This window comes from Rhipicephalus microplus, chromosome 5, assembly GCF_043290135.1.
Source record: "Rhipicephalus microplus isolate Deutch F79 chromosome 5, USDA_Rmic, whole genome shotgun sequence".
NCBI classification, from domain to species: Eukaryota; Metazoa; Arthropoda; class Arachnida; order Ixodida; family Ixodidae; genus Rhipicephalus; species Rhipicephalus microplus.
This window is the reverse complement of record NC_134704.1, coordinates 174,102,706-174,126,372: the sequence shown is the minus strand read 5'-3', so window position 1 is coordinate 174,126,372 and position 23,667 is coordinate 174,102,706. Positions and strand designations below refer to the sequence as shown.

At 46.2% G+C, this 23,667-nt stretch overlaps 43 non-coding genes across 43 annotated transcripts; all 43 read left to right on the top strand.

Annotated features, from left to right (window-relative positions):
- The first annotated feature begins 844 nt into the window (after positions 1-844).
- Positions 845-918, top strand: TRNAA-AGC (transfer RNA alanine (anticodon AGC)). Its single transcript has one exon. It is a non-coding gene; the product is annotated as a tRNA-Ala (tRNA).
- Positions 919-1,524: 606 nt separating this feature from the next.
- TRNAT-AGU (transfer RNA threonine (anticodon AGU)) lies at positions 1,525-1,598 on the top strand. Its single transcript has one exon. It is a non-coding gene; the product is annotated as a tRNA-Thr (tRNA).
- Positions 1,599-1,862: 264 nt separating this feature from the next.
- TRNAT-AGU (transfer RNA threonine (anticodon AGU)) lies at positions 1,863-1,936 on the top strand. Its single transcript has one exon. It is a non-coding gene; the product is annotated as a tRNA-Thr (tRNA).
- A 264-nt stretch (positions 1,937-2,200) lies between these two features.
- TRNAT-UGU (transfer RNA threonine (anticodon UGU)) lies at positions 2,201-2,274 on the top strand. Its single transcript has one exon. It is a non-coding gene; the product is annotated as a tRNA-Thr (tRNA).
- Positions 2,275-3,384: 1,110 nt separating this feature from the next.
- On the top strand, positions 3,385-3,458 carry TRNAT-AGU (transfer RNA threonine (anticodon AGU)). The gene has a single exon. It is a non-coding gene; the product is annotated as a tRNA-Thr (tRNA).
- Positions 3,459-3,553: 95 nt separating this feature from the next.
- On the top strand, positions 3,554-3,627 carry TRNAT-UGU (transfer RNA threonine (anticodon UGU)). The gene has a single exon. It is a non-coding gene; the product is annotated as a tRNA-Thr (tRNA).
- A 265-nt stretch (positions 3,628-3,892) lies between these two features.
- Positions 3,893-3,966, top strand: TRNAT-AGU (transfer RNA threonine (anticodon AGU)). The gene has a single exon. It is a non-coding gene; the product is annotated as a tRNA-Thr (tRNA).
- A 434-nt stretch (positions 3,967-4,400) lies between these two features.
- Positions 4,401-4,474, top strand: TRNAT-AGU (transfer RNA threonine (anticodon AGU)). Its single transcript has one exon. It is a non-coding gene; the product is annotated as a tRNA-Thr (tRNA).
- A 96-nt stretch (positions 4,475-4,570) lies between these two features.
- TRNAT-AGU (transfer RNA threonine (anticodon AGU)) lies at positions 4,571-4,644 on the top strand. Its single transcript has one exon. It is a non-coding gene; the product is annotated as a tRNA-Thr (tRNA).
- A 1,244-nt stretch (positions 4,645-5,888) lies between these two features.
- On the top strand, positions 5,889-5,962 carry TRNAA-AGC (transfer RNA alanine (anticodon AGC)). Its single transcript has one exon. It is a non-coding gene; the product is annotated as a tRNA-Ala (tRNA).
- A 606-nt stretch (positions 5,963-6,568) lies between these two features.
- Positions 6,569-6,642, top strand: TRNAT-AGU (transfer RNA threonine (anticodon AGU)). The gene has a single exon. It is a non-coding gene; the product is annotated as a tRNA-Thr (tRNA).
- Positions 6,643-6,906: 264 nt separating this feature from the next.
- TRNAT-AGU (transfer RNA threonine (anticodon AGU)) lies at positions 6,907-6,980 on the top strand. The gene has a single exon. It is a non-coding gene; the product is annotated as a tRNA-Thr (tRNA).
- A 95-nt stretch (positions 6,981-7,075) lies between these two features.
- On the top strand, positions 7,076-7,149 carry TRNAT-UGU (transfer RNA threonine (anticodon UGU)). Its single transcript has one exon. It is a non-coding gene; the product is annotated as a tRNA-Thr (tRNA).
- A 772-nt stretch (positions 7,150-7,921) lies between these two features.
- TRNAT-AGU (transfer RNA threonine (anticodon AGU)) lies at positions 7,922-7,995 on the top strand. Its single transcript has one exon. It is a non-coding gene; the product is annotated as a tRNA-Thr (tRNA).
- A 96-nt stretch (positions 7,996-8,091) lies between these two features.
- TRNAT-AGU (transfer RNA threonine (anticodon AGU)) lies at positions 8,092-8,165 on the top strand. Its single transcript has one exon. It is a non-coding gene; the product is annotated as a tRNA-Thr (tRNA).
- A 1,583-nt stretch (positions 8,166-9,748) lies between these two features.
- Positions 9,749-9,822, top strand: TRNAT-AGU (transfer RNA threonine (anticodon AGU)). Its single transcript has one exon. It is a non-coding gene; the product is annotated as a tRNA-Thr (tRNA).
- Positions 9,823-9,918: 96 nt separating this feature from the next.
- On the top strand, positions 9,919-9,992 carry TRNAT-AGU (transfer RNA threonine (anticodon AGU)). The gene has a single exon. It is a non-coding gene; the product is annotated as a tRNA-Thr (tRNA).
- A 1,074-nt stretch (positions 9,993-11,066) lies between these two features.
- Positions 11,067-11,140, top strand: TRNAA-AGC (transfer RNA alanine (anticodon AGC)). Its single transcript has one exon. It is a non-coding gene; the product is annotated as a tRNA-Ala (tRNA).
- A 605-nt stretch (positions 11,141-11,745) lies between these two features.
- TRNAT-AGU (transfer RNA threonine (anticodon AGU)) lies at positions 11,746-11,819 on the top strand. The gene has a single exon. It is a non-coding gene; the product is annotated as a tRNA-Thr (tRNA).
- Positions 11,820-12,083: 264 nt separating this feature from the next.
- Positions 12,084-12,157, top strand: TRNAT-AGU (transfer RNA threonine (anticodon AGU)). Its single transcript has one exon. It is a non-coding gene; the product is annotated as a tRNA-Thr (tRNA).
- A 95-nt stretch (positions 12,158-12,252) lies between these two features.
- On the top strand, positions 12,253-12,326 carry TRNAT-UGU (transfer RNA threonine (anticodon UGU)). The gene has a single exon. It is a non-coding gene; the product is annotated as a tRNA-Thr (tRNA).
- Positions 12,327-12,591: 265 nt separating this feature from the next.
- TRNAT-AGU (transfer RNA threonine (anticodon AGU)) lies at positions 12,592-12,665 on the top strand. The gene has a single exon. It is a non-coding gene; the product is annotated as a tRNA-Thr (tRNA).
- Positions 12,666-13,098: 433 nt separating this feature from the next.
- TRNAT-AGU (transfer RNA threonine (anticodon AGU)) lies at positions 13,099-13,172 on the top strand. The gene has a single exon. It is a non-coding gene; the product is annotated as a tRNA-Thr (tRNA).
- A 96-nt stretch (positions 13,173-13,268) lies between these two features.
- Positions 13,269-13,342, top strand: TRNAT-AGU (transfer RNA threonine (anticodon AGU)). Its single transcript has one exon. It is a non-coding gene; the product is annotated as a tRNA-Thr (tRNA).
- Positions 13,343-14,416: 1,074 nt separating this feature from the next.
- On the top strand, positions 14,417-14,490 carry TRNAA-AGC (transfer RNA alanine (anticodon AGC)). Its single transcript has one exon. It is a non-coding gene; the product is annotated as a tRNA-Ala (tRNA).
- Positions 14,491-15,095: 605 nt separating this feature from the next.
- TRNAT-AGU (transfer RNA threonine (anticodon AGU)) lies at positions 15,096-15,169 on the top strand. Its single transcript has one exon. It is a non-coding gene; the product is annotated as a tRNA-Thr (tRNA).
- Positions 15,170-15,433: 264 nt separating this feature from the next.
- TRNAT-AGU (transfer RNA threonine (anticodon AGU)) lies at positions 15,434-15,507 on the top strand. Its single transcript has one exon. It is a non-coding gene; the product is annotated as a tRNA-Thr (tRNA).
- A 95-nt stretch (positions 15,508-15,602) lies between these two features.
- On the top strand, positions 15,603-15,676 carry TRNAT-UGU (transfer RNA threonine (anticodon UGU)). Its single transcript has one exon. It is a non-coding gene; the product is annotated as a tRNA-Thr (tRNA).
- Positions 15,677-15,941: 265 nt separating this feature from the next.
- TRNAT-AGU (transfer RNA threonine (anticodon AGU)) lies at positions 15,942-16,015 on the top strand. Its single transcript has one exon. It is a non-coding gene; the product is annotated as a tRNA-Thr (tRNA).
- Positions 16,016-16,448: 433 nt separating this feature from the next.
- On the top strand, positions 16,449-16,522 carry TRNAT-AGU (transfer RNA threonine (anticodon AGU)). Its single transcript has one exon. It is a non-coding gene; the product is annotated as a tRNA-Thr (tRNA).
- Positions 16,523-16,618: 96 nt separating this feature from the next.
- TRNAT-AGU (transfer RNA threonine (anticodon AGU)) lies at positions 16,619-16,692 on the top strand. The gene has a single exon. It is a non-coding gene; the product is annotated as a tRNA-Thr (tRNA).
- Positions 16,693-17,767: 1,075 nt separating this feature from the next.
- TRNAA-AGC (transfer RNA alanine (anticodon AGC)) lies at positions 17,768-17,841 on the top strand. Its single transcript has one exon. It is a non-coding gene; the product is annotated as a tRNA-Ala (tRNA).
- Positions 17,842-18,446: 605 nt separating this feature from the next.
- Positions 18,447-18,520, top strand: TRNAT-AGU (transfer RNA threonine (anticodon AGU)). Its single transcript has one exon. It is a non-coding gene; the product is annotated as a tRNA-Thr (tRNA).
- A 264-nt stretch (positions 18,521-18,784) lies between these two features.
- On the top strand, positions 18,785-18,858 carry TRNAT-AGU (transfer RNA threonine (anticodon AGU)). Its single transcript has one exon. It is a non-coding gene; the product is annotated as a tRNA-Thr (tRNA).
- A 95-nt stretch (positions 18,859-18,953) lies between these two features.
- On the top strand, positions 18,954-19,027 carry TRNAT-UGU (transfer RNA threonine (anticodon UGU)). The gene has a single exon. It is a non-coding gene; the product is annotated as a tRNA-Thr (tRNA).
- A 265-nt stretch (positions 19,028-19,292) lies between these two features.
- Positions 19,293-19,366, top strand: TRNAT-AGU (transfer RNA threonine (anticodon AGU)). Its single transcript has one exon. It is a non-coding gene; the product is annotated as a tRNA-Thr (tRNA).
- A 433-nt stretch (positions 19,367-19,799) lies between these two features.
- Positions 19,800-19,873, top strand: TRNAT-AGU (transfer RNA threonine (anticodon AGU)). Its single transcript has one exon. It is a non-coding gene; the product is annotated as a tRNA-Thr (tRNA).
- Positions 19,874-20,311: 438 nt separating this feature from the next.
- TRNAT-AGU (transfer RNA threonine (anticodon AGU)) lies at positions 20,312-20,385 on the top strand. The gene has a single exon. It is a non-coding gene; the product is annotated as a tRNA-Thr (tRNA).
- A 433-nt stretch (positions 20,386-20,818) lies between these two features.
- TRNAA-AGC (transfer RNA alanine (anticodon AGC)) lies at positions 20,819-20,892 on the top strand. The gene has a single exon. It is a non-coding gene; the product is annotated as a tRNA-Ala (tRNA).
- Positions 20,893-22,005: 1,113 nt separating this feature from the next.
- On the top strand, positions 22,006-22,079 carry TRNAA-AGC (transfer RNA alanine (anticodon AGC)). Its single transcript has one exon. It is a non-coding gene; the product is annotated as a tRNA-Ala (tRNA).
- A 435-nt stretch (positions 22,080-22,514) lies between these two features.
- On the top strand, positions 22,515-22,588 carry TRNAT-AGU (transfer RNA threonine (anticodon AGU)). Its single transcript has one exon. It is a non-coding gene; the product is annotated as a tRNA-Thr (tRNA).
- A 437-nt stretch (positions 22,589-23,025) lies between these two features.
- TRNAT-AGU (transfer RNA threonine (anticodon AGU)) lies at positions 23,026-23,099 on the top strand. Its single transcript has one exon. It is a non-coding gene; the product is annotated as a tRNA-Thr (tRNA).
- A 433-nt stretch (positions 23,100-23,532) lies between these two features.
- TRNAA-AGC (transfer RNA alanine (anticodon AGC)) lies at positions 23,533-23,606 on the top strand. Its single transcript has one exon. It is a non-coding gene; the product is annotated as a tRNA-Ala (tRNA).
- The last annotated feature ends 61 nt before the right edge of the window (positions 23,607-23,667 follow it).

Below are 23,667 nucleotides of genomic sequence, written 5' to 3'. Positions count from 1 at the left end.
TTCTGATGGTGTTCTAAATGCGCTGTGGCTTAGATAGTTAAAGCGCCTGTCTAGTTAAAGGAAGATCGTGAGTTCGAATCTCACCGGTGCCACGAGAGTCAAGACAAACGTCTGTCTAGTTTTTTGTTTTCGAAGTTTAGTTCTCAATGCTTCTGATGGTGCTCTAAATGCGCTGTGGCTTAGATAGTTAAAGCGCCTGTCTAGTAAAAGGAAGATCGTGAGTTCGAATCTCACCTGTGCCTCCAGAGTCAAGACAAACGTCTCTCAATTTTTTTGTTTTCGAAGTTTAGTTCGAAATACTTCTGATGGTGTCACTGACTGAACAAGACGCTGCGCAGGCGCCATGGCTTAGTTAGTTAAAGCGCCTGTCTAGTAAACAGGAGATCGTGAGTTGGAATCTCACCGGTTCCTCGAGAGTCAAGACAAACGGCTCTCTAGTTTTTTGTTTTCGAAGTTTAGTTCGAAATACTTCTGATGGTGTCACTGCCTGAACAAGACACTGCGCAGGCGCCGTGGCTTAGTTGGTTAAAGCACATGTCTAGTAAACAGGAGATCATGAGTTCGAATCTCAACGGTGCCTCGAGAGTCAAGACAAACGTCTCTCAAGTTTTTTGTTTTCGAAGTTTAGTTCGAAATACTTCTGACGGTGTCACTGCCTGAACAAGACGCTGCGCAGGCGCCGTGGCTTAGTTAGTTAAAGCGCCTGTCTAGTAAACCGGAGATCGTGAGTTCGAATCTCACCGGTGCCTCGAGAGTCAAGACAAACGTCTCTCTAGTTCTTTGTTTTCGAAGATTAGTTTGAAATACTTCTGATGGTGTCACTGCCTGAACAAGACGCTGCGCAGGCGCCTTGGCTTAGTTGGTTAAAGCGCCTGTCTAGCAAACAGGAGATCGTGAGTTCGAATCTCACCGGTGCCTCGAGAGTCAAGACTAACGTCTCTTCTGATTTTTTTTTGTTTTCGAAGTATTGTTCGAAATACTTCCAATGGTGTCACTGCCTGAACAAGACGCTGCGCAGACGCCGTGGCTTATTTGGTTAAATTTCCTGTCTAGTAAACCGGAGATCGTGAGTTCGAATCTCACCGGTGCCTCGAGAGTCAAGACAAACTTCTCTCTAGTTTTTTGTTTTCGAAGTTTATTTCGAAGTACTTCTGATGGTGTCACTGCCTGAACAAGACGCTGCGCAGGCGCCGTGGCTTAGTTGGTTAAAGCGCCTGTTTAGTAAACAGGAGATCATGAGTTTGAGTCTCACAGGTGCCTCGAGAGTCAAGACAAACATCTCTCTAGTTTTTGTTTTCGAAGTTTAGTTCGAAATACTTCTGATGGTGTCACTGCCTGACCAAAACGCTGCGCAGGCGCCATGGCTTAGTTAGTTTAAGCACCTGTCTAGTAAACAGGAGATCGTAAGTTCGAATCTCACCGGTGCCTCGAGAGTCAAGACAAACCTCTCTCTAGTTTTATTGTTTTCGAAGTTTAGTTCGAAATACTTCTGATGGTGTCACTGACTGAACAAGGCGCTGCGCAGGCGCCGTGGCTTAGTTAGTTAAAGCGCCTGTCTAGTAAACAGGAGATCGTGAGTTCGAATCTCACCGGTGCCTCGAGAGTCAAGACAAACGGCTCTCTAGTTTTTTATTTTCGAAGTTTAGTTCGAAATACTTCTGATGGTGTCACTGCCTTAACAAGATGCTGCGCAGGCGCCGTGGCTTAGTTAGATAAAGCGCCTGTCTAGTAAACCGGAGATCGTGAGTTCGAATCTCACCGGTGCCTCGAGAGTCAAGACAAACGCCTCTCTAGTTTTTTGTTTTCGAAGTTTAGTTCGAAATACTTATGTTGGTGTCACTGCCTGAACAAGACGCTGCGCAGGCGCCGTGGCTTAGTTGGTTAAAGCGCCTGTCTAGTAAACAGGAGATCATGAGTTCGAATCTCACCGGTGCCTCGAGAGTCAAGACAAACGTCTCTCAAGTTTTTTGTTCTCGAAGTTTAGTTCGAAATACTTCTGATGGTGTCGCTGCCTGAACAAGACGCTGCACAAGCGCCGTGGCTTAGTTAGATAAAGCGCCTGTCTAGTAAACCGGAGATCGTGAGTTCGAATCTCACCGGTGCCTCGAGAGTCAAGACAAACGCCTCTCTAGTTTTTTGTTTTCGAAGTTTAGTTCGAAATACTTATGTTGGTGTCACTGCCTGAACAAGACGCTGCGCAGGCGCCGTGGCTTAGTTGGTTAAAGCGCCTGTCTTGTAAACAGGAGATCGTGAGTTCGAATCTCACCGGTGCCTCGAGAGTCAAGACAAACCTCTGTCTAGTTTTTTTGTTTTCGAAGTTTAGTTCGAAATACTTCTGATGCTGTCACTGCCTGAACAAGACGCTGCACAAGCGCCGTGGCTTAGTTGGTTAAAGCGCCTGTCTAGTAAACAGCAGATCGTGAGTTCGAATCTCACCGGTGCCTCGAGAGTCAAGACAAACGTCTCTCTAGTTTTTTGTTTTCGAAGTTTAGTTCGAAATACTTATGTTGGTGTCACTGACTGAACAAGGCACTGGGCAGGCGCCGTGGGTTAGTTAGATAGAGCGCCTGTCTAGTAAACAGGAAATCGTGAGTTCGAATCTCACCGGTGCCTCGAGAGTCAAGACAAACGGTTCTCTATTTTTTTGTTTTCGAAGTTTTGTTCGAAGTACTTCTGATGGTGTCACTGACTGAACAAGGCGCTACGCAGGCGCCGTGGCTTAGTTAGCTAAAGCGCCTGCCTAGTAAACAGGAGATCGTGAGTTCGAATCTCACTGGTGCCTCGAGAGTCAAGACAAACGGTTCTCTAGTTTTTTGTTTTCGAAGTTTAGTTCGAAATACTTCTGATGGTGTCACTGCCTGAACAAGACGCTGCGCAGGCGCCGTGGCTTAGTTGGTTAAAGCGCATGTCTAGTAAACAGGAGATCGTTAATTCGAATCTCACCGGTGCCACGAGAGTCAAGACAAACGTCTGTCTAGTTTTTTGTTTTCGAAGTTTAGTTCTAAATGCTTCTGATGGTGTCACTGCCTGAACAAGACTCTGCAGAAGCGCCGTGGCTTAGTTGGTTAAAGAGCCTGTCTAGTAAACAGCAGATCGTGAGTTCGAATCTCACCGGTGCCTCGAGAGTCAAGACAAACGTCTCTCGAGTTTTTTGTTTTCGAAGTTCAGTTCGAAATACTTCTGATGGTGTCACTGTCTGAACGAGAAGCTGCGCAGGCGCCGTGGCTTAGTTAGATAAAGCGCCTGTCTAGTAAACCGGAGATCGTGAGTTCGAATCTCACCGGTGCCTCGAGAGTCAAGACAAACGCCTCTCTAGTTTTTTGTTTTCGAAGTTTAGTTCGAAATACTTATGTTGGTGTCACTGCCTGAACAAGACGCTGCGCAGGCGCCGTGGCTTAGTTGGTTAAAGCGCCTGTCTAGTAAACAGGAGATCATGAGTTCGAATCTCACCGGTGCCTCGAGAGTCAAGACAAACGTCTCTCAAGTTTTTTGTTCTCGAAGTTTAGTTCGAAATACTTCTGATGGTGTCGCTGCCTGAACAAGACGCTGCACAAGCGCCGTGGCTTAGTTGGTTAAAGCGCCTGTCTTGTAAACAGGAGATCGTGAGTTCGAATCTCACCGGTGCCTCGAGAGTCAAGACAAACCTCTGTCTAGTTTTTTTGTTTTCGAAGTTTAGTTCGAAATACTTCTGATGCTGTCACTGCCTGAACAAGACGCTGCACAAGCGCCGTGGCTTAGTTGGTTAAAGCGCCTGTCTAGTAAACAGCAGATCGTGCGTTCGAATCTCACCGGTGCCTCGAGAGTCAAGACAAACGTCTCTCTAGTTTTTTGTTTTCGAAGTTTAGTTCGAAATACTTATGTTGGTGTCACTGACTGAACAAGGCACTGGGCAGGCGCCGTGGCTTAGTTAGTTAGAGCGCCTGTCTAGTAAACAGGAAATCGTGAGTTCAAATCTCACCGGTGCCTCGAGAGTCAAGACAAACGGTTCTCTAGTTTTTTTGTTTTCGAAGTTTTGTTCGAAGTACTTCTGATGGTGTCACTGACTGAACAAGGCGCTACGCAGGCGCCGGGGCTTAGTTAGTTAAAGCGCCTGCCTAGTAAACAGGAGATCGTGAGTTCGAATCTCACCGGTGCCTCGAGAGTCAAGACAGACGGTTCTCTAGTTTTTTGTTTTCGAAGTTTAATTCGAAATACTTCTGATGGTGTCACTGCCTGAACAAGACGCTGCGCAGGCGCCGTGGCTTAGTTGGTTAAAGCGCATGTCTAGTAAACAGGAGATCATTAATTCGAATCTCACCGGTGCCACGAGAGTCAAGACAAACGTCTGTCTAGTTTTTTGTTTTCGAAGTTTAGTTCTAAATGCTTCTGATGGTGTCACTGCCTGAACCAGACGCTGCGCAGGCGCCGTGGCTTAGTTGGTTAAAGCGCCTGTCTAGTAAACAGGAGATCGTGAGTTCGAATCTCACAGGTGCCTCGAGAGTCAAGACAAACCTCTCTCTAGTTTTTTTGTTTTCGAAGTTTAGTTCGAAATACTTCTGATGGTGTCACTGCCTGAACAAGACGCTGCACAAGCGCCGTGGCTTAGTTGGTTAAAGCGCCTGTCTAGTAAACAGGAGATCGTGAGTTCGAATCTCACCGGTGCCTCGAGAGTCAAGACAAACCTCTCTCCAGTTTTTTTTTTGTTTTCGAAGTTTAGTTCGAAATACTTCTGATGCTGTCCCTGCCTGAACAAGACGCTGCACAAGCGCCGTGGCTTAGTTGGTTGAAGCGCCTGTCTAGTAAACAGCAGATCGTAAGTTCGAATCTCACCGGTGCCTCGGGAGTCAAGACTAACGTCTCTCTAGTTTTTTGTTTTCGAAGTTTAGTTCGAAATACTTCTGATGGTGTCACCGTCTGAACAAGATGCTGCGCAGGCGCCGTGGCTTAGTTGGTTAAAGCGCATGTCTAGTAAACAGGAGATCATTAGTTCGAATCTCACCGGTGCCACGAGAGTCAAGACAAACGTCTGTCTAGTTTTTTGTTTTCGAAGTTTAGTTCTAAATGCTTCTGATGGTGTTCTAAATGCGCTGTGGCTTAGATAGTTAAAGCGCCTGTCTAGTTAAAGGAAGATCGTGAGTTCGAATCTCACCGGTGCCACGAGAGTCAAGACAAACGTCTGTCTAGTTTTTTGTTTTCGAAGTTTAGTTCTCAATGCTTCTGATGGTGCTCTAAATGCGCTGTGGCTTAGATAGTTAAAGCGCCTGTCTAGTAAAAGGAAGATCGTGAGTTCGAATCTCACCTGTGCCTCCAGAGTCAAGACAAGCGTCTCTCAATTTTTTTGTTTTCGAAGTTTAGTTCGAAATACTTCTGATGGTGTCACTGACTGAACAAGACGCTGCGCAGGCGCCATGGCTTAGTTAGTTAAAGCGCCTGTCTAGTAAACAGGAGATCGTGAGTTGGAATCTCACCGGTTCCTCGAGAGTCAAGACAAACGGCTCTCTAGTTTTTTGTTTTCGAAGTTTAGTTCGAAATACTTCTGATGGTGTCACTGCCTGAACAAGACACTGCGCAGGCGCCGTGGCTTAGTTGGTTAAAGCACATGTCTAGTAAACAGGAGATCATGAGTTCGAATCTCAACGGTGCCTCGAGAGTCAAGACAAACGTCTCTCAAGTTTTTTGTTTTCGAAGTTTAGTTCGAAATACTTCTGACGGTGTCACTGCCTGAACAAGACGCTGCGCAGGCGCCGTGGCTTAGTTAGTTAAAGCGCCTGTCTAGTAAACCGGAGATCGTGAGTTCGAATCTCACCGGTGCCTCGAGAGTCAAGACAAACGTCTCTCTAGTTCTTTGTTTTCGAAGATTAGTTTGAAATACTTCTGATGGTGTCACTGCCTGAACAAGACGCTGCGCAGGCGCCTTGGCTTAGTTGGTTAAAGCGCCTGTCTAGCAAACAGGAGATCGTGAGTTCGAATCTCACCGGTGCCTCGAGAGTCAAGACTAACGTCTCTTCTGATTTTTTTTTGTTTTCGAAGTATTGTTCGAAATACTTCCAATGGTGTCACTGCCTGAACAAGACGCTGCGCAGACGCCGTGGCTTATTTGGTTAAATTTCCTGTCTAGTAAACCGGAGATCGTGAGTTCGAATCTCACCGGTGCCTCGAGAGTCAAGACAAACTTCTCTCTAGTTTTTTGTTTTCGAAGTTTATTTCGAAGTACTTCTGATGGTGTCACTGCCTGAACAAGACGCTGCGCAGGCGCCGTGGCTTAGTTGGTTAAAGCGCCTGTTTAGTAAACAGGAGATCATGAGTTTGAGTCTCACAGGTGCCTCGAGAGTCAAGACAAACATCTCTCTAGTTTTTGTTTTCGAAGTTTAGTTCGAAATACTTCTGATGGTGTCACTGCCTGACCAAAACGCTGCGCAGGCGCCATGGCTTAGTTAGTTTAAGCACCTGTCTAGTAAACAGGAGATCGTAAGTTCGAATCTCACCGGTGCCTCGAGAGTCAAGACAAACCTCTCTCTAGTTTTATTGTTTTCGAAGTTTAGTTCGAAATACTTCTGATTGTGTCACTGACTGAACAAGGCGCTGCGCAGGCGCCGTGGCTTAGTTAGTTAAAGCGCCTGTCTAGTAAACAGGAGATCGTGAGTTCGAATCTCACCGGTGCCTCGAGAGTCAAGACAAACGGCTCTCTAGTTTTTTATTTTCGAAGTTTAGTTCGAAATACTTCTGATGGTGTCACTGCCTTAACAAGATGCTGCGCAGGCGCCGTGGCTTAGTTAGATAAAGCGCCTGTCTAGTAAACCGGAGATCGTGAGTTCGAATCTCACCGGTGCCTCGAGAGTCAAGACAAACGCCTCTCTAGTTTTTTGTTTTCGAAGTTTAGTTCGAAATACTTATGTTGGTGTCACTGCCTGAACAAGACGCTGCGCAGGCGCCGTGGCTTAGTTGGTTAAAGCGCCTGTCTAGTAAACAGGAGATCATGAGTTCGAATCTCACCGGTGCCTCGAGAGTCAAGACAAACGTCTCTCAAGTTTTTTGTTCTCGAAGTTTAGTTCGAAATACTTCTGATGGTGTCGCTGCCTGAACAAGACGCTGCACAAGCGCCGTGGCTTAGTTGGTTAAAGCGCCTGTCTTGTAAACAGGAGATCGTGAGTTCGAATCTCACCGGTGCCTCGAGAGTCAAGACAAACCTCTGTCTAGTTTTTTTGTTTTCGAAGTTTAGTTCGAAATACTTCTGATGCTGTCACTGCCTGAACAAGACGCTGCACAAGCGCCGTGGCTTAGTTGGTTAAAGCGCCTGTCTAGTAAACAGCAGATCGTGAGTTCGAATCTCACCGGTGCCTCGAGAGTCAAGACAAACGTCTCTCTAGTTTTTTGTTTTCGAAGTTTAGTTCGAAATACTTATGTTGGTGTCACTGACTGAACAAGGCACTGGGCAGGCGCCGTGGGTTAGTTAGATAGAGCGCCTGTCTAGTAAACAGGAAATCGTGAGTTCGAATCTCACCGGTGCCTCGAGAGTCAAGACAAACGGTTCTCTATTTTTTTGTTTTCGAAGTTTTGTTCGAAGTACTTCTGATGGTGTCACTGACTGAACAAGGCGCTACGCAGGCGCCGTGGCTTAGTTAGCTAAAGCGCCTGCCTAGTAAACAGGAGATCGTGAGTTCGAATCTCACTGGTGCCTCGAGAGTCAAGACAAACGGTTCTCTAGTTTTTTGTTTTCGAAGTTTAGTTCGAAATACTTCTGATGGTGTCACTGCCTGAACAAGACGCTGCGCAGGCGCCGTGGCTTAGTTGGTTAAAGCGCATGTCTAGTAAACAGGAGATCGTTAATTCGAATCTCACCGGTGCCACGAGAGTCAAGACAAACGTCTGTCTAGTTTTTTGTTTTCGAAGTTTAGTTCTAAATGCTTCTGATGGTGTCACTGCCTGAACAAGACGCTGCGCAGGCGCCGTGGCTTAGTTGGTTAAAGCGCCTGTCTAGTAAACAGGAGATCGTGAGTTCGAATCTCACCGGTGCCTCGAGAGTCAAGACAAACCTCTCTCTAGTTTTTTTGTTTTCGAAGTTTAGTTCGAAATACTTCTGATGGTGTCACTGCCTGAACAAGACGCTGCACAAGCGCCGTGGCTTAGTTGGTTAAAGCGCCTGTCTAGTAAACAGGAGATCGTGAGTTCGAATCTCACCGGTGCCTCGAGAGTCAAGACAAACCTCTCTCCAGTTTTTTTTTTGTTTTCGAAGTTTAGTTCGAAATACTTCTGATGCTGTCCCTGCCTGAACAAGACGCTGCACAAGCGCCGTGGCTTAGTTGGTTAAAGCGCCTGTCTAGTAAACAGCAGATCGTAAGTTCGAATCTCACCGGTGCCTCGGGAGTCAAGACTAACGTCTCTCTAGTTTTTTTGTTTTCGAAGTTTAGTTCGAAATACTTCTGATGGTGTCACTGTCTGAACAAGATGCTGCGCAGGCGCCGTGGCTTAGTTGGTTAAAGCGCATGTCTAGTAAACAGGAGATCATTAGTTCGAATCTCACCGGTGCCACGAGAGTCAAGACAAACGTCTGTCTAGTTTTTTGTTTTCGAAGTTTAGTTCTAAATGCTTCTGATGGTGTTCTAAATGCGCTGTGGCTTAGATAGTTAAAGCGCCTGTCTAGTAAAAGGAAGATCGTGAGTTCGAATCTCACCGGTGCCACGAGAATCAAGACAAACGTCTGTCTAGTTTTTTGTTTTCGAAGTTTAGTTCTCAATGCTTCTGATGGTGCTCTAAATGCGCTGTGGCTTAGATAGTTAAAGCGCCTGTCTAGTAAAAGGAAGATCGTGAGTTCGAATCTCACCTGTGCCTCGAGAGTCAAGACAAACGTCTCTCAATTTTTTTGTTTTCGAAGTTTAGTTCGAAATACTTCTGATGGTGTCACTGCCTGAACAAGACACTGCGCAGGCGCCGTGGCTTAGTTGGTTAAAGCACATGTCTAGTAAACAGGAGATCATGAGTTCGAATCTCAACGGTGCCACGAGAGTCAAGACAAACGGCTCTCTAGTTTTTTGTTTTCGAAGTTTAGTTCGAAATACTTCTGATGCTCTCACTGCCTGAACAAGACGCTGCACAAGCGCCGTGGCTTAGTTGGTTAAAGCGCCTGTCTAGTAAACAGCAGATCGTGCGTTCGAATCTCACCGGTGCCTCGAGAGTCAAGACAAACGTCTCTCTAGTTTTTTGTTTTCGAAGTTTAGTTCGAAATACTTATGTTGGTGTCACTGACTGAACGAGGCACTGGGCAGGCGCCGTGGCTTAGTTAGTTAGAGCGCCTGTCTAGTAAACAGGAAATCATGAGTTCGAATCTCACCGGTGCCTCGAGAGTCAAGACAAACGGTTCTCTAGTTTTTTGTTTTCGAAGTTTTGTTCGAAGTACTTCTGATGGTGTCACTGACTGAACAAGGCGCTACGCAGGCGCCGGGGCTTAGTTAGTTAAAGCGCCTGCCTAGTAAACAGGAGATCGTGAGTTCGAATCTCACCGGTGCCTCGAGAGTCAAGACAGACGGTTCTCTAGTTTTTTGTTTTCGAAGTTTAATTCGAAATACTTCTGATGGTGTCACTGCCTGAACAAGACGCTGCGCAGGCGCCGTGGCTTAGTTGGTTAAAGCGCATGTCTAGTAAACAGGAGATCATTAATTCGAATCTCACCGGTGCCACGAGAGTCAAGACAAACGTCTGTCTAGTTTTTTGTTTTCGAAGTTTAGTTCTAAATGCTTCTGATGGTGTCACTGCCTGAACAAGACGCTGCGCAGGCGCCGTGGCTTAGTTGGTTAAAGCGCCTGTCTAGTAAACAGGAGATCGTGAGTTCGAATCTCACCGGTGCCTCGAGAGTCAAGACAAACCTCTCTCTAGTTTTTTTGTTTTCGAAGTTTAGTTCGAAATACTTCTGATGGTGTCACTGCCTGAACAAGACGCTGCACAAGCGCCGTGGCTTAGTTGGTTAAAGCGCCTGTCTAGTAAACAGGAGATCGTGAGTTCGAATCTCACCGGTGCCTCGAGAGTCAAGACAAACCTCTCTCCAGTTTTTTTTTTGTTTTCGAAGTTTAGTTCGAAATACTTCTGATGCTGTCCCTGCCTGAACAAGACGCTGCACAAGCGCCGTGGCTTAGTTGGTTGAAGCGCCTGTCTAGTAAACAGCAGATCGTAAGTTCGAATCTCACCGGTGCCTCGGGAGTCAAGACTAACGTCTCTCTAGTTTTTTGTTTTCGAAGTTTAGTTCGAAATACTTCTGATGGTGTCACCGTCTGAACAAGATGCTGCGCAGGCGCCGTGGCTTAGTTGGTTAAAGCGCATGTCTAGTAAACAGGAGATCATTAGTTCGAATCTCACCGGTGCCACGAGAGTCAAGACAAACGTCTGTCTAGTTTTTTGTTTTCGAAGTTTAGTTCTAAATGCTTCTGATGGTGTTCTAAATGCGCTGTGGCTTAGATAGTTAAAGCGCCTGTCTAGTAAAAGGAAGATCGTGAGTTCGAATCTCACCGGTGCCACGAGAGTCAAGACAAACGTCTGTCTAGTTTTTTGTTTTCGAAGTTTAGTTCTCAATGCTTCTGATGGTGCTCTAAATGCGCTGTGGCTTAGATAGTTAAAGCGCCTGTCTAGTAAAAGGAAGATCGTGAGTTCGAATCTCACCTGTGCCTACAGAGTCAAGACAAACGTCTCTCAATTTTTTTGTTTTCGAAGTTTAGTTCGAAATACTTCTGATGGTGTCACTGACTGAACAAGACGCTGCGCAGGCGCCGTGGCTTAGTTGGTTAAAGCACATGTCTAGTAAACAGGAGATCATGAGTTCGAATCTCAACGGTGCCTCGAGAGTCAAGACAAACGTCTCTCAAGTTTTTGTTTTCGAAGTTTAGTTCGAAATACTTCTGACGGTGTCACTGCCTGAACAAGACGCTGCGCAGGCGCCGTGGCTTAGTTAGTTAAAGCGCCTGTCTAGTAAACCGGAGATCGTGAGTTCGAATCTCACCGGTGCCTCGAGAGTCAAGACAAACGTCTCTCTAGTTCTTTGTTTTCGAAGATTAGTTTGAAATACTTCTGATGGTGTCACTGCCTGAACAAGACGCTGCGCAGGCGCCTTGGCTTAGTTGGTTAAAGCGCCTGTCTAGCAAACAGGAGATCGTGAGTTCGAATCTCACCGGTGCCTCGAGAGTCAAGACTAATGTCTCTTCTGATTTTTTTTGTTTTCGAAGTATTGTTCGAAATACTTCCAATGGTGTCACTGCCTGAACAAGACGCTGCACAGACGCCGTGGCTTATTTGGTTAAATTTCCTGTCTAGTAAACCGGAGATCGTGAGTTCAAATCTCACCGGTGCCTCGAGAGTCAAGACAAACTTCTCTCTAGTTTTTTGTTTTCGAAGTTTATTTCGAAGTACTTCTGATGGTGTCACTGCCTGAACAAGACGCTGCGCAGGCGCCGTGGCTTAGTTGGTTAAAGCGCCTGTTTAGTAAACAGGAGATCATGAGTTTGAGTCTCACAGGTGCCTCAAGAGTCAAGACAAACATCTCTCTAGTTTTTGTTTTCGAAGTTTAGTTCGAAATACTTCTGATGGTGTCACTGCCTGACCAAAACGCTGCGCAGGCGCCATGGCTTAGTTAGTTTAAGCACCTGTCTAGTAAACAGGAGATCGTAAGTTCGAATCTCACCGGTGCCTCGAGAGTCAAGACAAACCTCTCTCTAGTTTTATTGTTTTCGAAGTTTAGTTCGAAATACTTCTGATGGTGTCACTGACTGAACAAGGCGCTGCGCAGGCGCCGTGGCTTAGTTAGTTAAAGCGCCTGTCTAGTAAACAGGAGATCGTGAGTTCGAATCTCACCGGTGCCTCGAGAGTCAAGACAAACGGCTCTCTAGTTTTTTATTTTCGAAGTTTAGTTCGAAATACTTCTGATGGTGTCACTGCCTTAACAAGATGCTGCGCAGGCGCCGTGGCTTAGTTAGATAAAGCGCCTGTCTAGTAAACCGGAGATCGTGAGTTCGAATCTCACCGGTGCCTCGAGAGTCAAGACAAACGCCTCTCTAGTTTTTTGTTTTCGAAGTTTAGTTCGAAATACTTATGTTGGTGTCACTGCCTGAACAAGACGCTGCGCAGGCGCCGTGGCTTAGTTGGTTAAAGCGCCTGTCTAGTAAACAGGAGATCATGAGTTCGAATCTCACCGGTGCCTCGAGAGTCAAGACAAACGTCTCTCAAGTTTTTTGTTCTCGAAGTTTAGTTCGAAATACTTCTGATGGTGTCGCTGCCTGAACAAGACGCTGCACAAGCGCCGTGGCTTAGTTGGTTAAAGCGCCTGTCTTGTAAACAGGAGATCGTGAGTTCGAATCTCACCGGTGCCTCGAGAGTCAAGACAAACCTCTGTCTAGTTTTTTTGTTTTCGAAGTTTAGTTCGAAATACTTCTGATGCTGTCACTGCCTGAACAAGACGCTGCACAAGCGCCGTGGCTTAGTTGGTTAAAGCGCCTGTCTAGTAAACAGCAGATCGTGAGTTCGAATCTCACCGGTGCCTCGAGAGTCAAGACAAACGTCTCTCTAGTTTTTTGTTTTCGAAGTTTAGTTCGAAATACTTATGTTGGTGTCACTGACTGAACAAGGCACTGGGCAGGCGCCGTGGCTTAGTTAGTTAGAGCGCCTGTCTAGTAAACAGGAAATCGTGAGTTCGAATCTCACCGGTGCCTCGAGAGTCAAGACAAACGGTTCTCTAGTTTTTTGTTTTCGAAGTTTTGTTCGAAGTACTTCTGATGGTGTCACTGACTGAACAAGGCGCTACGCAGGCGCCGTGGCTTAGTTAGCTAAAGCGCCTGCCTAGTAAACAGGAGATCGTGAGTTCGAATCTCACCGGTGCCTCGAGAGTCAAGACAAACGGTTCTCTAGTTTTTTGTTTTCGAAGTTTAGTTCGAAATACTTCTGATGGTGTCACTGCCTGAACAAGACGCTGCGCAGGCGCCGTGGCTTAGTTGGTTAAAGCGCATGTCTAGTAAACAGGAGATCGTTAATTCGAATCTCACCGGTGCCACGAGAGTCAAGACAAACGTCTGTCTAGTTTTTTGTTTTCGAAGTTTAGTTCTAAATGCTTCTGATGGTGTCACTGCCTGAACAAGACGCTGCGCAGGCGCCGTGGCTTAGTTGGTTAAAGCGCCTGTCTAGTAAACAGGAGATCGTGAGTTCGAATCTCACCGGTGCCTCGAGAGTCAAGACAAACCTCTCTCTAGTTTTTTTGTTTTCGAAGTTTAGTTCGAAATACTTCTGATGGTGTCACTGCCTGAACAAGACGCTGCACAAGCGCCGTGGCTTAGTTGGTTAAAGCGCCTGTCTAGTAAACAGGAGATCGTGAGTTCGAATCTCACCGGTGCCTCGAGAGTCAAGACAAACCTCTCTCCAGTTTTTTTTTTGTTTTCGAAGTTTAGTTCGAAATACTTCTGATGCTGTCCCTGCCTGAACAAGACGCTGCACAAGCGCCGTGGCTTAGTTGGTTGAAGCGCCTGTCTAGTAAACAGCAGATCGTAAGTTCGAATCTCACCGGTGCCTCGGGAGTCAAGACTAACGTCTCTCTAGTTTTTTGTTTTTGAAGTTTAGTTCGAAATACTTCTGATGGTGTCACCGTCTGAACAAGATGCTGCGCAGGCGCCGTGGCTTAGTTGGTTAAAGCGCATGTCTAGTAAACAGGAGATCATTAGTTCGAATCTCACCGGTGCCACGAGAGTCAAGACAAACGTCTGTCTAGTTTTTTGTTTTCGAAGTTTAGTTCTAAATGCTTCTGATGGTGTTCTAAATGCGCTGTGGCTTAGATAGTTAAAGCGCCTGTCTAGTAAAAGGAAGATCGTGAGTTCGAATCTCACCGGTGCCACGAGAGTCAAGACAAACGTCTGTCTAGTTTTTTGTTTTCGAAGTTTAGTTCTCAATGCTTCTGATGGTGCTCTAAATGCGCTGTGGCTTAGATAGTTAAAGCGCCTGTCTAGTAAAAGGAAGATCGTGAGTTCGAATCTCACCTGTGCCTACAGAGTCAAGACAAACGTCTCTCAATTTTTTTGTTTTCGAAGTTTAGTTCGAAATACTTCTGATGGTGTCACTGACTGAACAAGACGCTGCGCAGGCGCCGTGGCTTAGTTGGTTAAAGCACATGTCTAGTAAACAGGAGATCATGAGTTCGAATCTCAACGGTGCCTCGAGAGTCAAGACAAACGTCTCTCAAGTTTTTGTTTTCGAAGTTTAGTTCGAAATACTTCTGACGGTGTCACTGCCTGAACAAGACGCTGCGCAGGCGCCGTGGCTTAGTTAGTTAAAGCGCCTGTCTAGTAAACCGGAGATCGTGAGTTCGAATCTCACCGGTGCCTCGAGAGTCAAGACAAACGTCTCTCTAGTTCTTTGTTTTCGAAGATTAGTTTGAAATACTTCTGATGGTGTCACTGCCTGAACAAGACGCTGCGCAGGCGCCTTGGCTTAGTTGGTTAAAGCGCCTGTCTAGCAAACAGGAGATCGTGAGTTCGAATCTCACCGGTGCCTCGAGAGTCAAGACTAATGTCTCTTCTGATTTTTTTTGTTTTCGAAGTATTGTTCGAAATACTTCCAATGGTGTCACTGCCTGAACAAGACGCTGCACAGACGCCGTGGCTTATTTGGTTAAATTTCCTGTCTAGTAAACCGGAGATCGTGAGTTCAAATCTCACCGGTGCCTCGAGAGTCAAGACAAACTTCTCTCTAGTTTTTTGTTTTCGAAGTTTATTTCGAAGTACTTCTGATGGTGTCACTGCCTGAACAAGACGCTGCGCAGGCGCCGTGGCTTAGTTGGTTAAAGCGCCTGTTTAGTAAACAGGAGATCATGAGTTTGAGTCTCACAGGTGCCTCAAGAGTCAAGACAAACATCTCTCTAGTTTTTGTTTTCGAAGTTTAGTTCGAAATACTTCTGATGGTGTCACTGCCTGACCAAAACGCTGCGCAGGCGCCATGGCTTAGTTAGTTTAAGCACCTGTCTAGTAAACAGGAGATCGTAAGTTCGAATCTCACCGGTGCCTCGAGAGTCAAGACAAACCTCTCTCTAGTTTTATTGTTTTCGAAGTTTAGTTCGAAATACTTCTGATGGTGTCACTGACTGAACAAGGCGCTGCGCAGGCGCCGTGGCTTAGTTAGTTAAAGCGCCTGTCTAGTAAACAGGAGATCGTGAGTTCGAATCTCACCGGTGCCTCGAGAGTCAAGACAAACGGCTCTCTAGTTTTTTATTTTCGAAGTTTAGTTCGAAATACTTCTGATGGTGTCACTGCCTTAACAAGATGCTGCGCAGGCGCCGTGGCTTAGTTAGATAAAGCGCCTGTCTAGTAAACCGGAGATCGTGAGTTCGAATCTCACCGGTGCCTCGAGAGTCAAGACAAACGCCTCTCTAGTTTTTTGTTTTCGAAGTTTAGTTCGAAATACTTATGTTGGTGTCACTGCCTGAACAAGACGCTGCGCAGGCGCCGTGGCTTAGTTGGTTAAAGCGCCTGTCTAGTAAACAGGAGATCATGAGTTCGAATCTCACCGGTGCCTCGAGAGTCAAGACAAACGTCTCTCAAGTTTTTTGTTCTCGAAGTTTAGTTCGAAATACTTCTGATGGTGTCGCTGCCTGAACAAGACGCTGCACAAGCGCCGTGGCTTAGTTGGTTAAAGCGCCTGTCTTGTAAACAGGAGATCGTGAGTTCGAATCTCACCGGTGCCTCGAGAGTCAAGACAAACCTCTGTCTAGTTTTTTTGTTTTCGAAGTTTAGTTCGAAATACTTCTGATGCTGTCACTGCCTGAACAAGACGCTGCACAAGCGCCGTGGCTTAGTTGGTTAAAGCGCCTGTCTAGTAAACAGCAGATCGTGAGTTCGAATCTCACCGGTGCCTCGAGAGTCAAGACAAACGTCTCTCTAGTTTTTTGTTTTCGAAGTTTAGTTCGAAATACTTATGTTGGTGTCACTGACTGAACAAGGCACTGGGCAGGCGCCGTGGCTTAGTTAGTTAGAGCGCCTGTCTAGTAAACAGGAAATCGTGAGTTCGAATCTCACCGGTGCCTCGAGAGTCAAGACAAACGGTTCTCTAGTTTTTTGTTTTCGAAGTTTTGTTCGAAGTACTTCTGATGGTGTCACTGACTGAACAAGGCGCTACGCAGGCGCCGTGGCTTAGTTAGCTAAAGCGCCTGCCTAGTAAACAGGAGATCGTGAGTTCGAATCTCACCGGTGCCTCGAGAGTCAAGACAAACGGTTCTCTAGTTTTTTGTTTTCGAAGTTTAGTTCGAAATACTTCTGATGGTGTCACTGCCTGAACAAGACGCTGCGCAGGCGCCGTGGCTTAGTTGGTTAAAGCGCATGTCTAGTAAACAGGAGATCGTTAATTCGAATCTCACCGGTGCCACGAGAGTCAAGACAAACGTCTGTCTAGTTTTTTGTTTTCGAAGTTTAGTTCTAAATGCTTCTGATGGTGTCACTGCCTGAACAAGACGCTGCGCAGGCGCCGTGGCTTAGTTGGTTAAAGCGCCTGTCTAGTAAACAGGAGATCGTGAGTTCGAATCTCACCGGTGCCTCGAGAGTCAAGACAAACCTCTCTCTAGTTTTTTTGTTTTCGAAGTTTAGTTCGAAATACTTCTGATGGTGTCACTGCCTGAACAAGACGCTGCACAAGCGCCGTGGCTTAGTTGGTTAAAGCGCCTGTCTAGTAAACAGGAGATCGTGAGTTCGAATCTCACCGGTGCCTCGAGAGTCAAGACAAACCTCTCTCCAGTTTTTTTTTTGTTTTCGAAGTTTAGTTCGAAATACTTCTGATGCTGTCCCTGCCTGAACAAGACGCTGCACAAGCGCCGTGGCTTAGTTGGTTAAAGCGCCTGTCTAGTAAACAGCAGATCGTAAGTTCGAATCTCACCGGTGCCTCGGGAGTCAAGACTAACGTCTCTCTAGTTTTTTGTTTTCGAAGTTTAGTTCTAAATGCTTCTGATGGTGTTCTAAATGCGCTGTGGCTTAGATAGTTAAAGCGCCTGTCTAGTAAAAGGAAGATCGTGAGTTCGAATCTCACCGGTGCCGCGAGAGTCAAGACAAACGTCTGTCTAGTTTTTTGTTTTCGAAGTTTAGTTCTCAATGCTTCTGATGGTGCTCTAAATGCGCTGTGGCTTAGATAGTTAAAGCGCCTGTCTAGTAAAAGGAAGATCGTGAGTTCGAATCTCACCTGTGCCTCGAGAGTCAAGACAAACGTCTCTCAATTTTTTTGTTTTCGAAGTTTAGTTCGAAATACTTCTGATGGTGTCACTGCCTGAACAAGACACTGCGCAGGCGCCGTGGTTTAGTTGGTTAAAGCACATGTCTAGTAAACAGGAGATCATGAGTTCGAATCTCAACGGTGCCACGAGAGTCAAGACAAACGGCTCTCTAGTTTTTTGTTTTCGAAGTTTAGTTCGAAATACTTCTGATGGTGTCACTGACTGAACAAGACGCTGCGCAGGCGCCATGGCTTAGTTAGTTAAAGCGCCTGTCTAGTAAACAGGAGATCGTGAGTTGGAATCTCACCGGTTCCTCGAGAGTCAAGACAAACGGCTCTCTAGTTTTTTGTTTTCGAAGTTTAGTTCGAAATACTTCTGATGGTGTCACTGCCTGAACAAGACACTGCGCAGGCGCCGTGGCTTAGTTGGTTAAAGCACATGTCTAGTAAACAGGAGATCATGAGTTCGAATCTCAAAGGTGCCACGAGAGTCAAGACAAACGGCTCTCTAGTTTTTTGTTTTCGAAGTTTAGTTCTAAATACTTCTGATGGTGTCACTGCCTGAACAAGACGCTGCGCAGGCGCCTTGGCTTAGTTGGTTAAAGCGCCTGTCTAGCAAACAGGAGATCGTGAGTTCGAATCTCACCGGTGCCTCGAGAGTCAAGACTAACGTCTCTTCTGATTTTTTTTGTTTTCGAAGTATTGTTCGAAATACTTCCAATGGTGTCACTGCCTGAACAAGACGCTGCGCAGACGCCGTGGCTTATTTGGTTAAATTTCCTGTCTAGTAAACCGGAGATCGTGAGTTCGAATCTCACCGGTGCCTCGAGAGTCAAGACAAACTTCTCTCTAGTTTTTTGTTTTCGAAGTTTATTTCGAAGTACTTCTGATGGTGTCACTGCCTGAACAAGACGCTGCGCAGGCGCCGTGGCTTAGTTGGTTAAAGCGCCTGTTTAGTAAACAGGAGATCATGAGTTTGAGTCTCACAGGTGCCTCGAGAGTCAAGACAGACATCTCTCTAGTTTTTGTTTTCGAAGTTTAGTTCGAAATACTTCTGATGGTGTCACTGCCTGACCAAAACGCTGCGCAGGCGCCATGGCTTAGTTAGTTTAAGCACCTGTCTAGTAAACAGGAGATCGTAAGTTCGAATCTCACCGGTGCCTCGAGAGTCAAGACAAACCTCTCTCTAGTTTTATTGTTTTCGAAGTTTAGTTCGAAATACTTCTGATGGTGTCACTGACTGAACAAGGCGCTGCGCAGGCGCCGTGGCTTAGTTAGTTAAAGCGCCTGTCTAGTAAACAGGAGATCGTGAGTTCGAATCTCACCGGTGCCTCGGGAGTCAAGACAAACGGCTCTCTAGTTTTTTATTTTCGAAGTTTAGTTCGAAATACTTCTGATGGTGTCACTGCCTGAACAAGATGCTGCGCAGGCGCCGTGGCTTAGTTAGATAAAGCGCCTGTCTAGTAAACCGGAGATCGTGAGTTCGAATCTCACCGGTGCCTCGAGAGTCAAGACAAACGCCTCTCTAGTTTTTTGTTTTCGAAGTTTAGTTCGAAATACTTATGTTGGTGTCACTGCCTGAACGAGACGCTGCGCAGGCGCCGTGGCTTAGTTGGTTAAAGCGCCTGTCTAGTAAACAGGAGATCATGAGTTCGAATCTCACCGGTGCCTCGAGAGTCAAGACAAACGTCTCTCAAGTTTTTTGTTCTCGAAGTTTAGTTCGAAATACTTCTGATTGTGTCGCTGCCTGAACAAGACGCTGCACAAGCGCCGTGGCTTAGTTGGTTAAAGCGCCTGTCTTGTAAACAGGAGATCGTGAGTTCGAATCTCACCGGTGCCTCGAGAGTCAAGACAAACCTCTGTCTAGTTTTTTTGTTTTCGAAGTTTAGTTCGAAATACTTCTGATGCTGTCACTGCCTGAACAAGACGCTGCACAAGCGCCGTGGCTTAGTTGGTTAAAGCGCCTGTCTAGTAAACAGCAGATCGTGAGTTCGAATCTCACCGGTGCCTCGAGAGTCAAGACAAACGTCTCTCTAGTTTTTTGTTTTCGAAGTTTAGTTCGAAATACTTATGTTGGTGTCACTGACTGAACAAGGCACTGGGCAGGCGCCGTGGCTTAGTTAGTTAGAGCGCCTGTCTAGTAAACAGGAAATCGTGAGTTCGAATCTCACCGGTGCCTCGAGAGTCAAGACAAACGGTTCTCTAGTTTTTTGTTTTCGAAGTTTTGTTCGAAGTACTTCTGATGGTGTCACTGACTGAACAAGGCGCTACGCAGGCGCCGTGGCTTAGTTAGCTAAAGCGCCTGCCTAGTAAACAGGAGATCGTGAGTTCGAATCTCACCGGTGCCTCGAGAGTCAAGACAAACGGTTCTCTAGTTTTTTGTTTTCGAAGTTTAGTTCGAAATACTTCTGATGGTGTCACTGCCTGAACAAGACGCTGCGCAGGCGCCGTGGCTTAGTTGGTTAAAGCGCATGTCTAGTAAACAGGAGATCGTTAATTCGAATCTCACCGGTGCCACGAGAGTCAAGACAAACGTCTGTCTAGTTTTTTGTTTTCGAAGTTTAGTTCTAAATGCTTCTGATGGTGTCACTGCCTGAACAAGATGCTGCGCAGGCGCCGTGGCTTAGTTGGTTAAAGCGCCTGTCTAGTAAACAGGAGATCGTGAGTTCGAATCTCACCGGTGCCTCGAGAGTCAAGACAAACCTCTCTCTAGTTTTTTTGTTTTCGAAGTTTAGTTCGAAATACTTCTGATGGTGTCACTGCCTGAACAAGACGCTGCACAAGCGCCGTGGCTTAGTTGGTTAAAGCGCCAGTCTAGTAAACAGGAGATCGTGAGTTCGAATCTCACCGGTGCCTCGAGAGTCAAGACAAACCTCTCTCCAGTTTTTTTTTTGTTTTCGAAGTTTAGTTCGAAATACTTCTGATGCTGTCCCTGCCTGAACAAGACGCTGCACAAGCGCCGTGGCTTAGTTGGTTAAAGCACATGTCTAGTAAACAGGAGATCATGAGTTCGAATCTCAACGGTGCCACGAGAGTCAAGACAAACGGCTCTCTAGTTTTTTGTTTTCGAAGTTTAGTTCTAAATACTTCTGATGGTGTCACTGCCTGAACAAGACGCCGCGCAGGCGCCGTGGCTTAGTTGGTTAAAGCGCCTGTCTAGTAAACAGGAGATCATGAGTTCGAATCTCACTGGTGCCTCGAGAGTCAAGACAAACGTCTCTCTAGTTTTTTGTTTTCGAAGTTTAGTTCGAAATAATTCTGATGGTGTCACTGCCTGAACAAGACGCTGCACAGGCGCTGTGGCTTAGTTAGTTAAAGCGCCTGTCTAGTAAAAGGAAAATCGTGAGTTCGAATCTCACCTGTGCCTCGAGAGTCAAGACAAACGTCTCTCAAGTTTTTTGTTTTCGAAGTTTAGTTCGAAATATTTCTGACGGTGTCCCTGCCTGATCAAGACGCTGCGCAGGCGCCGTGGCTTAGTTAGTTAAAGCGCCTGTCTAGTAAACCGGAGATCGTGAGTTCGAATCTCACCGGTGCCTCGAGAGTCAAGACAAACGTCTCTCTAGTTCTTTGTTTTCGAAGATTAGTTTGAAATACTTCTGATGGTGTCACTGCCTGAACAAGACGCTGCGCAGGCGCCTTGGCTTAGTTGGTTAAAGCGCCTGTCTAGCAAACAGGAGATCGTGATTTCGAATCTCACCGGTGCCTCGAGAGTCAAGACTAACGTCTCTTCTGATTTTTTTTGTTTTCGAAGTATTGTTCGAAATACTTCCAATGGTGTCACTGCCTGAACAAGACGCTGCGCAGACGCCGTGGCTTATTTGGTTAAATTTCCTGTCTAGTAAACCGGAGATCGTGAGTTCGAATCTCACCGGTGCCTCGAGAGTCAAGACAAACTTCTCTCTAGTTTTTTGTTTTCGAAGTTTATTTCGAAGTACTTCTGATGGTGTCACTGCCTGAACAAGACGCTGCGCAGGCGCCGTGGCTTAGTTGGTTAAAGCGCCTGTTTAGTAAACAGGAGATCATGAGTTTGAGTCTCACAGGTGCCTCGAGAGTCAAGACAAACATCTCTCTAGTTTTTTGTTTTCGAAGTTTAGTTCGAAATACTTCTGATGGTGTCACTGCCTGACCAAAACGCTGCGCTGGCGCCATGGCTTTGTTAGTTTAAGCACCTGTCTAGTAAACAGGAGATCGTGAGTTCGAATCTCACCGGTGCCTCGAGAGTCAAGACAAACCTCTCTCTAGTTTTATTGTTTTCGAAGTTTAGTTCGAAATACTTCTGATGGTGTCACTGCCTGAACAAGACGCTGCGCGGGCGCTGTGGCTTAGATAGTTAAAGCGCCTGTCTAGTAAAAGGAAGTTCGTGAGTTCGAATCTCACCTGTGCCTCGAGAGTCAAGACAAACGTCTCTCAAGTTTTTTGTTTTCGAAGTTTAGTTCGAAATACTTCTGATGGTGTCACTGACTGAACAAGACGCTGCGCAGGCGCCATGGCTTAGTTAGTTAAAGCGCCTGTCTAGTAAACAGGAGATCGTGAGTTGGAATCTCACCGGTGCCTCGAGAGTCAAGACAAACGGCTCTCTAGTTTTTTGTTTTCGAAGTTTAGTTCGAAATACTTCTGATGGTGAAACTGCCTGAACAAGACACTGCGCAGGCGCCGTGGCTTAGTTGGTTAAAGCACATGTCTAGTAAACAGGAGATCATGAGTTCGAATCTCAACGGTGGCACGAGAGTCAAGACAAACGGCTCTCTAGTTTTTTGTTTTCGAAGTTTAGTTCTAAATACTTCTGATGGTGTCACTGCCTGAACAAGACGCTGCACAGGCGCCGTAGCATAGTTGGTTAAAGCGCCTGTCTAGCAAACAGGAGATCATGAGTTCGAATCTCACCGGTGCCTCGAGAGTCAAGACTAACGTCTCTCTAGTTTTTTTGTTTTCGAAGTATTGTTCGAAACACTTCTAATGGTGTCACTGCCTGAACAAGACGCTGCGCAGGCGTCGTGGCATATTTGGTTAAAGCGCCTGTATAGTAAACAGGAGATCGTGAGTTCGAATCTCACCAGTGCCTCGAGAGTCAAAACAAACGCCTCTCTAGTTTTTTGTTTTCGAAGTTTAGTTCGAAATACTTCTGATGGTGTCACTGCCTGACCAAAACGCTGCGCTGGCGCCATGGCTTAGTTAGTTTAAGCACCTGTCTAGTAAACAGGAGATCGTGAGTTCGAATCTCACCGGTGCCTCGAGAGTCAAGACAAACCTCTCTCTAGTTTTATTGTTTTCGAAGTTTAGTTCGAAATACTTCTGATGGTGTCACTGACTGAACAAGGCGCTGCGCAGGCGCCGTGGCTTAGTTAGTTAAAGCGCCTGTCTAGTAAACAGGAGATCGTGAGTTCGAATCTCACCGGTGCCTCGAGAGTCAAGACAAACGGCTCTCTAGTTTTTTGTTTTTGAAGTTTAGTTCGAAATACTTCTGATGGTGTCACTGCCTGAACAAGACGCTGCACAAGCGCCGTGGCTTAGTTGGTTAAAGCGCCAGTCTAGTAAACAGGAGATCGTGAGTTCGAATCTCACCGGTGCCTCGAGAGTCAAGACAAACCTCTCTCCAGTTTTTTTTTTGTTTTCGAAGTTTAGTTCGAAATACTTCTGATGCTGTCCCTGCCTGAACAAGACGCTGCACAAGCGCCGTGGCTTAGTTGGTTAAAGCACATGTCTAGTAAACAGGAGATCATGAGTTCGAATCTCAACGGTGCCACGAGAGTCAAGACAAACGGCTCTCTAGTTTTTTGTTTTCGAAGTTTAGTTCTAAATACTTCTGATGGTGTCACTGCCTGAACAAGACGCCGCGCAGGCGCCGTGGCTTAGTTGGTTAAAGCGCCTGTCTAGTAAACAGGAGATCATGAGTTCGAATCTCACTGGTGCCTCGAGAGTCAAGACAAACGTCTCTCTAGTTTTTTGTTTTCGAAGTTTAGTTCAAAATAATTCTGATGGTGTCACTGCCTGAACAAGACGCTGCACAGGCGCTGTGGCTTAGTTAGTTAAAGCGCCTGTCTAGTAAAAGGAAAATCGTGAGTTCGAATCTCACCTGTGCCTCGAGAGTCAAGACAAACGTCTCTCAAGTTTTTTGTTTTCGAAGTTTAGTTCGAAATATTTCTGACGGTGTCCCTGCCTGATCAAGACGCTGCGCAGGCGCCGTGGCTTAGTTAGTTAAAGCGCCTGTCTAGTAAACCGGAGATCGTGAGTTCGAATCTCACCGGTGCCTCGAGAGTCAAGACAAACGTCTCTCTAGTTCTTTGTTTTCGAAGATTAGTTTGAAATACTTCTGATGGTGTCACTGCCTGAACAAGACGCTGCGCAGGCGCCTTGGCTTAGTTGGTTAAAGCGCCTGTCTAGCAAACAGGAGATCGTGATTTCGAATCTCACCGGTGCCTCGAGAGTCAAGACTAACGTCTCTTCTGATTTTTTTTGTTTTCGAAGTATTGTTCGAAATAC